Consider the following 12,026-nt stretch of genomic DNA (forward strand, 5'->3'; position numbering starts at 1 on the left):
AAGTATTGAAGTAACTATTTAGAAATCACAGACTCTTTTAGCTCATGTAGCCAAAGACCCTGTGGACTCATGGCATGGAGAAATGTCTCTTCATCCCTCGATATTTTACAAGAATTGTGTGTCCATTTTATTGCTCAGAATTTGATCAATCATACAGACAATGATCACCAAACGGGCCTTCACCTAAACTGTCCTCAACTCATGTTCATAGTCACATGTGTCATTTTGCAGGCAGTAACCATTTGGTTTTAGCTTTAGAGTTTCCAGAAGGTTAACGAACAAACTGATGGATTTACATGTAAACTGATTAGGTTAGTGTTATTCATAACAGACAGACCATGGCAAAGTTATTTATTCTTTTGTCTCAACTCTAAATTATTATTTACTTCCTTAAAAACAACAAAAACAAAGCTGTTATTCTGTTAAGCACCAAATCAACAGTAGGTTCACAAACTTTTTTGAGAAGTTCCTATCTGAAAAAATCACATTTTAAATAAACAAAGAAAAGTCAATTTGTCTACAATTTCTTTTAGAGGCTGTACGCACTCATTGAAAAGCTTCCAGACAACTACAGGAAGGGTATGTACCAACTTATTAGTAGTAATGTATTGCCATTTCTAAATAAAATTATGAAAAGTTTTCTTCTCTGCCACGTGCCCTTTTGGTCACGTGGCATCATTTCATGTCATATTTTAATCGACTGGTTTGTTCGTGTAACTGTAACACTGTGAGAATTTGTTGATGAGTTTCTGACACAGAAAGCCTTCATTTTCCAAAGCTCCATCAGTAATGCCTCCTGGTATTGTTTATCTTGGACAAACAATTTCAGCTGAACACCACACATTGTAATGCAGACTAAAAATCCCTTTCTATCTTTTTAGCTGCTATAACTTTGTGGGAGGCCTATCACCGACGCCATACAAACAACAGAATCAACGAATTCTTCAAATGCTTGGAAGAATGTGTGAAGCACCCTCATACAGGTTTGTTTCGGGTGGCTATGGCTCGGGTGGTAGAGCAAATCAGCTACTGATTGGAAGGTTGGTGGTTCAATCCTTGGCTTCCCCAGTCTAAATGCCAAATATCCTTGGGGAAGATACTAACCCCAAGATGCTCTCTGTTGCATTCGTGTGAGTGTTTTTTAGTTTGCACTTGAGTTTAGTGCTTGTGTGATTGGGTGAATGAGACATGTTGTATACAGTGCTTTAAGGACTCCGGGAGAGTAGAAAAGCACTATATAAGAATCAGTCCATTTACCATACAGGTGTGTGTATGCACAGTTTTTACCTTTTCATTTTGGCATTTCAGGTCGCATACTGTCGTATTGCATTCCATATATTACCTGATACTGTTAGACAAAGTTGTTGGTAATAGTAAAATAGGGACCCGTGTTTAGATGACTTTCATAAATATTCTCTACATGACACTGACAGTAGTACTAAATAATTAAATAACTGGTAGATTAACAGCAGAGATGGGCAGTAATGTGTTACAAGTAATGCTTACTGTATTCTGATTACTTTTTCAAGTATCGAGTAATGTAAGGGATTACTATTGCAAAAAAGTAATTTGATTACTGTTACTTACCCATAAGCACGCTGCATTACTGCGTTACTAAACCGTGATTTTGTTTGTGAGAGTTTCTCATGAAAATGACATAAGCGCGTGCGACATCCGTGGCAGCAACAGATGTGTAGATCAACAATGCGACTATGACCATGTAGCGTTAAAATCCTGGAACACACTCTTCGTGGGAAGAAAACTTCTTTCTACTGCAAAAAATTAAACTTCAAATCTGAGCAGGCACCTAGCAAGCCACCACAAGAATGTGAAATTCACAGAGAAACCCCCAGGATACCCCCACTGACATGAATGTAACGGGCAAATCTCCGACTGCTCCACTCCTGCTAAGCAAGTGAAAATTGATTTAAGAGGGACAGGAATTAGAGCCGCTGAATCTTTGATTTTATTTATTTTTTGCTGTGTTTTACTTACATCTATGTGAAAAAGTGAGTGTAAACACTAAAAATTATTTTATTTTATATGCTGGAATATGGAGAAAATTGGTTTAAATGTTAAAGAAATTTCTTCAAGTCAAAGACTGTTGCATATAATTCAATTTGTGCTTAATTTAATGTGCATATCATTAAAAGATTAATTTTATTACATTAACTAATAAAACAATTTTTACAAAGACACTTTCATTTTACTCTCATTTTACCTGATGGATTATGCAGAAAAAATAGAATTGGGTTAAAAGGTCTATTTCTTTATTATGTATTCATGTTGTTTATCATGTTTTAAAAAGTAACTAACTAGTAACTAATTATTTTTGAAAAAAGTAATCAGTAAGGTAATGAGATTACTGTCTTGGAAACTAATTATTTTTTTCAAGTAACATGACAAACACCGATTAACAGTGCTTCCAGAGTTTTTTCCATGGGAGGGACAAAGAAAAGTTTCAACCTCTTACCAATGCTGCTCTTTTTCTTTTTACAAATCACACCACACTGTGTATCACAGTATGCATTGCTTCATTACATGGTAAATACAACCTTGTTTCTTATCAAGAAGACAAAATTTGCCATTTAGTCATGTGTCAGAGAGAGCATCCATTCAACTTAACAGAAAAGCATTAGGCCTTTTTTTTAAAAAGTTTTTCCTCTTTTCAAAATGTGTGCAGATGCAGTTAAGGTCCACATTTACTGTACAGCTGAGACCTTCGGGGCGGACAAAGATGTGCTGTACCAAGTAAACTTGTCTCAACAGCTACTGGTGGAGACCACAGACCTACAGGAATGCAACACTGTCATTGTTTTCTGCCCAATCAACATTCGTGTTAGGTCAGATGTGGAGGCAGCCATGTCTAAAGCACCAGGTACCATAAAGCTTGGTCACAGTATTATGAAGTGTGTTCAGTTTTCCATATTTTCTCTTTAACTTTACTCACTATCAATATGCTTATTGATATTTTAATTCAGTTTTGCAGATAATCATGGAAACATCTTTTCTTATGGTTTCAGCCCTCTATCATTCAAAACAGTAACAATGCAATGGCTTTGTATTTGATTTCATTTACTTAGTGTTTTTTTTTTTTTTTTTCTGCTGTGTGCAGGTAATAAAGACATCATCCTGGTTCTGATGCACCATACCCGAAAGACAAACTACTCAACAAGTGGTTCAGAGTGGTCTCAAATATTTCCAAATGTAATCCTGCATGTTGATGTTCTCTTTCATGAGACTGAGAGAGGATTACTGAGATGTCAAAATAATGTAAAGGCAATCTGTCAGATACAACAAAAACTACAGGACATTAGCAAACCAACCAACACTGTGGGAGCACTGGGTCTTTTGGCCCCACCCCAAAGTGAGAGTTTGTTAATGGCACAGACTCATGAACCTAACACTGCAGATAGTGGAAAATGTCTGATTTCGTAATAAGACAGCTCGGACACTGACAATGAAAAAAACTGTTTAGTAGAGACTAGAACAACTAACGATTTACACTTTGCATGAAAAGGATAAGTCTAAATAATCTAAATGAACAACATATTACTTATTACAATGTTGAATCTTTACAATATGAGATTTAATGTCACAACCAAACAAATGAAAATGCTGATACTGTAAGTGTTCATATCAGAATGAATGATTGAATAAACTCACGTGATAATATGAGTCCTCAGTTTCCTTTGTGGTAACACTTTATTTCAGCAGGCCTATTTTGCATTTGTATGCTGTGTATACAAAAATGTATGAAAACATGTATGATAATGAAACTAAAGTCTACATGAACATCAAGGAATACTTCAGATGTTATTGATTTTGTTTATCAATAAATTCTTTGACATTTAATTAGGGACCAGGGCCACCAAAAGCCCCTCCCAGTTCATGACAGTTTTCAGGACCCAGCCTGCCCCCTGCTACCTCCCAGCCATGGGTTTTGGGGACTTCCAACTTCCAATCGAGGGTCCCCAGGGGTGTGGTGGGAGGTCCTTGGGGCAGACCTTTGGGTCGTATCCACCATGACCCAGTTCCTGCGTCAGCTGCCAGTGATGGAGTAAGCCAGCCCTTATGTGGTGTCAGATCTTTTACATAGGGAAGTTCTGGAAGCAGAGATGATCTCTGTTGTCCTAGCAAAGAAGACATCCCTATGTAAACAAACAAACATGTTTTTTATGCAAATTATTGTGGTACAGAGAATTTTGTGTTTTGTTTTTTTCCAGTGTGCCTGAACTTCAAACCTTTAAAGTTTCATATCTATAAATACAAAGAAAGCAAAAATGATCCATGTTTCTTTTAATTCCGGAGCATTTTGACATCGAACCTGTCTGGATGCCCTCTGGTCTGACTAAAGCTAACAGACTACACACCAGAGCAAAGCAGAATCCCAGGAATAAACTAAGCTACTTTTATTTTCATCAGTATAAAAACTGTTTAAAGCGAAAATACATTTCACTTTATACGGCCTTAATTATGGCCTTATTTTACTGTAATCTTTGGCAAACATATGGAAATAGACCTGGCAGATCATATAAAGGTACTTGCAGCCTGTATGTGTTCATTTCTTTGTGCATACCCAAAAGCCAGTTCACAGTATTTGAGTATGAACAATGTAAGTATGGCTGGGCAGGCCCCTCTGACCCTCCAGCAGGGAAACAGAAGTGGGGTAAACTGGGTAAGCTGAGGGTTATGTCGAATGATGGCATCTACTGCACTCAGCCCGATTGCCATGATCCTCAAATCTGGGGATTGGGCGATGCGGTCGAGCAGGCTCACCATCCGCTCCATCTCAGCATTGTACTCCGAGGTGAAAATGTCTGCGGGGTCCATGTTCTGGTCACGATCTTCTGTCATGTGAAGGCTGTATAAAACCCCTGTGATTTGTGTATATAGACTGTTCCACGCACCTCCTCTCCTGGGTTTGTGTTTACGCTGGTTCACCGTGATAGCGCTGGTAGAGCTAGTTTGTTGTACTGAACATCTGTCGTGTGTGTGCGTGAACGATAAGTAAGTGCCTTGTATTTGTTCTATGGTTTTAACTCATCCTATACTCACCCATGTATGTTGTGTGATGTTTGTATAGAGTTTGCCAGTGGTTTGTGTCGCCACGAGACACTGTAGTTACTAGGGATGGGTACCGGTATCCGGTGCCATGATAGCACCGGTTCTGACATAAACGGTAGTAACCAGACAGAAAAGCAGTGCACACTTCGGTGCTTTATTTTGGTGCTTTTTTTTTTCTGAGATGTCAACCGCTAAACATGAGAGGTTTTTGGACAAAGTTTTTCTTTTTTCCATTGTTTAAGCACTGCTTCCAGCCAAGAGTGATGCCATATATGCCCTATAGCTGCAGAAGGCTAACATTATTATCTTTTTACAAAAAAACAGCTAAACATGAGGTTTTTGGACAAAGTGTGTGTTCTCCATTCTTTAAGCAATGGCACCATTTCAAAAGTACCGGTTTGGTACTGGTATCAGATAAAACCTAAACGATACCCATCCCTAGTAGTTACTCAAGTTGAATTGACCAAAATGGCGCCACCCTTGTGGACTGAGCTGCCCAAAGTAAAGATGGAGTCTATCCCTGTGCAGCAGCCCATTTGTGTCCACCAGGGGGTGGTGTTTAGTCATTTTCGAATTAGATTTTCTGTTCAACCCTTTCTGTATTATTTAGACCAGTTTGGTTTACTTTAATTGTTTGCTAATTGTAATTTCTGTTATTTTACAGAACCACACATACATATACTCAGACGAAATTACTTCTGAAGATGTTTTGGATTAAAGGAACCCAAATTATCATTGCTGTGGAGCCTCTCTTTCATCATATAAATCACCTGTGCCTTCTGACCGAGGATAGGAATATCCTGCTGTAATTTGCCAGTTTATTAAGCACACACATGTCCAGTTCAAAGCTGTGTGAAGGCAGGAAAAAGACCCAAAATGCAGACTAACGAGACAAAACCAGATACATTAACATGAGACATGGACCTTCAAAGTAAAACAGGAAACACAGACTGAACTTACAGACACAGACTCACAAGCAGGCACTGCAACAGAGGGAACAGAGACGTGGGAACAGGGCAGACACAGACACTGACTGGACACAGAATAGAGGGAGTCAGGAAACCAAAACTTGAGAACCACATAATCACACACCAAGAAGAACTAGGGAAAAATAGAAATGCAAAACAGAAACCAAAACCTTCACAAAAATGAACTAAGATAAGAATGCAAATAAAAAGGTACAAAACTGAAACCACTGGGTCAGCGACCCAGGAACCCTAACAAGATGACCTTAAAAATAATCTGCAGTAGATCACAACCGAAAGAAAACCATTAATCAACGTATGAACATTACGTGAAGTGAAGCAGAGAAAAGTTTTATTAGAGACACAGCTAAGCGTTTTGCAATTTTGCATAATTTTAAAAAGTTTAAATTTGTTCAGTATTGAACAGCAGAAATGAGGCTTTCAGCGCTGTAAACAATGGTAGACTTGTGCGCGATAAGCATGCGAGTAATGTAGAAAATAGATTTTTAGATTGGAAACTGTTCCTGAAGTACACTGAGAGAGAGCGTGCACTGTGCATAAAGTGTGATTTTATCGTGCTGGAAGCGAAACAGGAAACGTAAGAGGGAATTCTTGACGATGTTTATGTCAAGCGAAATGTGAAGCGTAGTTTGGATCATCTTTTGCTGCTGGTTCAGTCAATATTGTTTGGAAAGAGATAAAACCTGCAGCTTCAGAATCAGCGCAAAAAGGGCGTAGACACAAAGCGCGGACCCGCCGAAACATCAGAATCAGTGAGCTGTCGGCTTTCAGCCCCGACCGTGTCCGTGGCGTCGGGTGAGAAAGGCGACATCTCACTGATTCTGATCCGTCGCTTTGTGTTTACGTCTTTGTGCAGAATCCGTGTACCTGCTCTCATTTAATGTTTTAGCTGTTTGGTGGTTCTTGAAATTTTGGGAGGTTTAACCTGAGATTCTGGCGTTTAGGCAAAATAAATGTATCAAACAATATCATGTTATCCAAGCTAGAATCGATTTTATTCGATAAATCGATAATCAAAACTCACCCCTATTTTTGACGAGTTAACCACTTAACTCATCCTGTAAAGAAGAGCGCCTCATTGCATTACAACTAAGTATATTTAAGTTCAAAATTATTGTTTGCCTTTCAAAGTAAAATGTCTATAATCAAGGTTTTTTATTGTTTTGTCTGAACAGTTATAAACAAGTTTGAAAACATTTCACAGATGTTTTAGTACTTTGGTAAGCTACACTATGAGTCTATACACCTAGCATGACGTTACCTCAAAACTGCTGGAAGATGTGGTGGGGAAATAGTAAAGTTGGGGTGATTTGTGCCAAGGGGCCTGGGTTAAATTGTGCCAGTGGCACAACTCACCCCAACTTATGAATATTTTACAATACAATTTTATTTATATAGCACATTTAAAAATCAGAGGTATGCCAAAGTGCTTCACAGAACCAATTAAGAGCAATAACAGATCCAAATACAAATATACTGACAGGTGGGAGACATAACTAACCAATAATACACCAGGCACAGTGGTCACAAGCCAAAAGGCTGAAGGTTAAATCATTATCAACATTAATCAGAGCAAAAAGATAAATTGCAAACACTTAAAAATGCGGGCTATAGGAGGTCGGGGAGGCTAGCCTAAATAAATGCGTTTATAACCGAGATTTAAAAGATTAAATTGAATCAGACGTGCAAATAGCTTGAGGGAGATTATTCCAGACATAGGGTGCAACAGAGGCAAATGCTCGATCACCTCTGGTCTTAACCCGAGAACTAGGTCGCACCGGGAGCATTTGGCCTGCTGATCTCCCAGTGGTATAAAAGTTAAGGAGATCAGTAAGGTGCGGTGTTATTTATTATTTTAAAAGTGAACAATAAGATTTTAAAATCTATGCAATATATAATGGGGAGCCACTGCAGGTCAGAAAGAACTGGACTAATAGACTCAAACCTACCAGTTTCAGTTAAGAGATGCGCCGCAACATTTTGAATGAGCTGCAGTCGGTGAACAAGGGCAGAATTGTCAAGGTCCTGGGTCCGTTCAACCCAGCATTTTGAGTTTCTTATGTTTTGGTTTATTTTTGCATTATGGATTATTTCTTATCCTCTGGTGCTTTGATTATGATTATAAATATGTCTTATTCTTGGTGAGGGATTAATTCTTATGTTCATGGTTTTTCTCGGGATTATCAGTTATATGCTGTTTTCTTTGTGATACTGTTCTGATTATAATTATGTTCTGATTCTATCCGATGATGATGATGATGACGATTAGTTCTGGTTTAGGTTTTGTTATCTTGACCTCATGTTTAGTTTAGGCTTTGTCTGTGCTTAGTCTTCTCTGCCCGTTCTGTTACCTGTTTTTGCCTGCCTGTTAGTTTATATTTTCCAGTTTAGTTAGTCTTCTGTTTGCTCAGCAGCCTGCAATAAAGCAGTTTATTCTGAGTTTACTTTTGCCTCCGTGAGTCCTGCATTTTGGGTCCTTCCTCTCTGCCTGCCTGCACACAGCCATGACAAGAATGGAGACCAGTATAGAGGGAATTACAGTAATCTAATCTGGATGTAACAAAAGCATGAATACGTTTTTCAAGGTCCTTACGTGGTATGTAGGGCTTGGCCTTAGAGATTAGACGTAATTGATAGAAACTAGATTTAACTACAGAGGACACATGTTTGTCCAACTTGAAGGAACTGTCCAAGACAACACCTTAGTTCCTCACAGTAACAAAGATTACAATTTCTGTCTTCTTATCGTTTAGAATGAGAGAATTGCTTGGTAGCCAGGTTTTAACTTCATTCCTACAATCGAAGAAGTGTTGCAACGATGATTTGACATCCTCAGCCAGTTCAAAATAGATTTGAATGTCATCCGCATAAAAATGAAAAGAAATATTGTATTTTTCAAAGATTCGGACCAAGGGTAACAAGTATAAAGAGAACGGAATAGTACCCAGCAAAGACTCCTGGGGACACCAGAGGTAACAGGGGCAATTTAGGAGGAGTAGGTACCCATGGTGACAGAAAAGGACCTTTCTTGCCCATGATGCCAAACAGATGCTCAAGCATCATTAAAAGGATATTATGGTCCACCAAATCAAAAGCAGAGGACAAATCAAGCAAAGCTAAGACCGAGTCAGCAATTGAGAAAAACTCAATAAAGACTCTCAGTAATGCAGTTTCCGTGCTATGGCGTGGCTTACACCCAGACTGAATTTTTTCCCTGATGCTATTTGCATCCAAATAAGTTTGAAGTTGGGAATGAACAATTTTCTCTAGCATTTTAGACAGAAACAGCAGTTTGGAGAACAGTCTAAAGTTAGCGAGATCATTATGATCGAGTCAGCTCTTTTTGAGTATAGGTTGCACTACAGCATGTTTAAAGGCAGCCAGAACACAGCCCAATAACAATGACAGATTCATTAATGATAAAATACAAGGAACAATAACGTTAAATCCATCTTTAATAATGCGGGATGGAAGGGTGTCATGAACAGCATTTGAGTTTTTTAGGTGGTGGATTATTCCCTTAAGAGTAGGGAGTGGAACTGGATCAAACTGATTGAAATTAGTGGAGCATCATAAAGCTGGGGCCTGACTCATCACAGGGGCGTGTCAGACTCTTAGAGATAAAATTCTGCCTGTAAAGTGATTTAAAAATTGTTCACAAAGAGCCAAGGAAGCCAATCTAGGCGTTTCAGGACAGGGATTAACCAATGAGTTAAGAGTTTTAAATAAAATACGTGGGTTGTGGCTGTTATTCGTAATGAGAGCCGACAGGAAAGCCGCTTTAGAAATCATTGTGATACAGAGATTTAGATTCTTGTTTCACAATGTGCATGAACTCAAAATCGTTTGAGTTTCTTATCTAAAAAGTGTCAAAAAGAAGACATTTATTCCAATGTATGAACTACACCTCTACACTACAAAAGCTGACTGGAAATGAACTCAAAAACTGAACACAATTACAATATGGTGATTGAAAATAAGTGATGGTAGATAAAAAGTAATTTTGTCAGGCATGAATGTACTTTTATGTTCACCAACAGTTCGGGAAGTCCTCAGTCCAAACTGACTTTATGGTTTATTACATGGAAAATGTCAACTCAGGAACAGTGTTGGGAAGGTTACTTTTAAAATGTATTCCATTACAGAATACTGAATACATGCCCCAAAATGTATTCTGTAACGTATTCCGTTACGTTACTCAATGAGAGTAACGTATTCTGAATACTTTGGAATACTTAATATATTATCATGCTGTTTACAACTACGTGAATGTACTATTGCTGTGATTTATTACTGTTACTGAAGGTCCGCGGCTCCGAACCGTATAAGGGACTTCTGGCTAATACGTCGGGTTCCGTGTCGGGCTGGTAGCTGAAAACTACCTTTACTTTGTTGTCTGGGTCAACTTTGCTTGCCAGAGACAGAGAGAGGCGTTGAAAGGCTGCTCCAACGGAACTTATTTTTTCCGGAGGAAAACACGAACACAGTGTACAGTCGAGTCTTAATAGCTTACTTACAAATGGGCTCGTCAGGCACTCTTCTTGGCTGCGGTGGTTATTATTATATTTACATGCTTCCAGCTCCCGTTTTTGCTCCGTGACAGCTCGGACTTCCTTTCTCTCCCTCCCTCGCTCACAGACACATAACGGGTATGGTAGTCCATTCTCCCTGCAGCACGGACTACACTGCCCATGAGGCTACATTCTTTAGGGCCATGCCTGTAGCATTCTGCCTTTTAGCTTAGCACAACAACAACAACAACAACAAAAAGGCGCTCTCTCATCCAGGAAACACGCAGAGAGAGAGCGTCACCCTGTAACCATGGCAACCGTAACGCTGCCGCCTGGAACAACAGAACGTAGCTGTCAAACAAACCCAAACAGTCCTGACCCGCGACAATATGACACAGGAAAGTACCGCCGTGTAATCCATTTATTTCACCAAAGTAACTGTATTCTGAATACCAGCTTTTTAAACAGTAACTGTAACGGAATACAGTTACTCATATTTTGTATTCTAAATACGTAACGGCGGTACATGTATTCCGTTACTCCCCAACACTGCTCAGGAATCTCCTGAGGCTTTGGGTGATTTCTTTGAACTGCTATTTCTCCAGGACGGGAGGATACAGCAGTCGGGTACTTGATTTACTTCTTTTATTGCCTTATTTGCTCCTTATATGTACCTATAAGGAGCGTTCAACCCTTTTACATTTGAATACCTCTGATTTTAACATGGACCTCAAACTTACACAGAGAGAAAAAACTAAAGAAACAAAAACTTCAGTGTCAAACTACCTTTAATTTCATGGATCTGTAGCAATGTCACCTGATCTATCACTCAGTGTAAAGACCCACAATGGACTCATTCATTTACTAACAGAAAAATAAGCTCAAATGACCTACAAGAAAATCCAAATCCAATTCATTTATGTAGCATTTAAAAGTGCTGTACAGAAACAAAAGGGTAAAACACAAGATAAAACCACTGACAATCACATAAAAACATCATAATACACACAATAAACATATCAACTCACACCAGGCTGAATTCTATTGAAAAAAGGTGTGTTTTTAAAAGCGACTTAAAAACAGGAAACAAAGATGCCTATCTAATGTTTAAAGTCAGCATATTCCAAAGTTTGGGGGCCATAATTGAAAAGGCTCGTTCTCCTCTACGTTTTAGCCTAAATTTTGGGACAACCAACAGGAGCTGGTCAGCTGATCTAACGGTCCGCGAAGGAATATAAGGCTGACTCAAAATTTTCAACTTTGATGCCAACCAGGTGTTCCAAACAAGAGATAAGAATATTGTGGTCAACAGTTTTAAACGCTGCAGTAAGGTCTAAAAGCACTTGGGTAAAACTATTTTTTCCAATAATTTTGAAAGGACCCTACCAGGGGACAAAACCGGGAGGAGGCCCCGGGGCAGACCCAGGACACGCTGGAGAGATTATATCTCTCGGCTGGCCTG

Source organism: Pelmatolapia mariae, linkage group LG3_W, assembly GCF_036321145.2.
Source record: "Pelmatolapia mariae isolate MD_Pm_ZW linkage group LG3_W, Pm_UMD_F_2, whole genome shotgun sequence".
NCBI classification, from domain to species: Eukaryota; Metazoa; Chordata; class Actinopteri; order Cichliformes; family Cichlidae; genus Pelmatolapia; species Pelmatolapia mariae.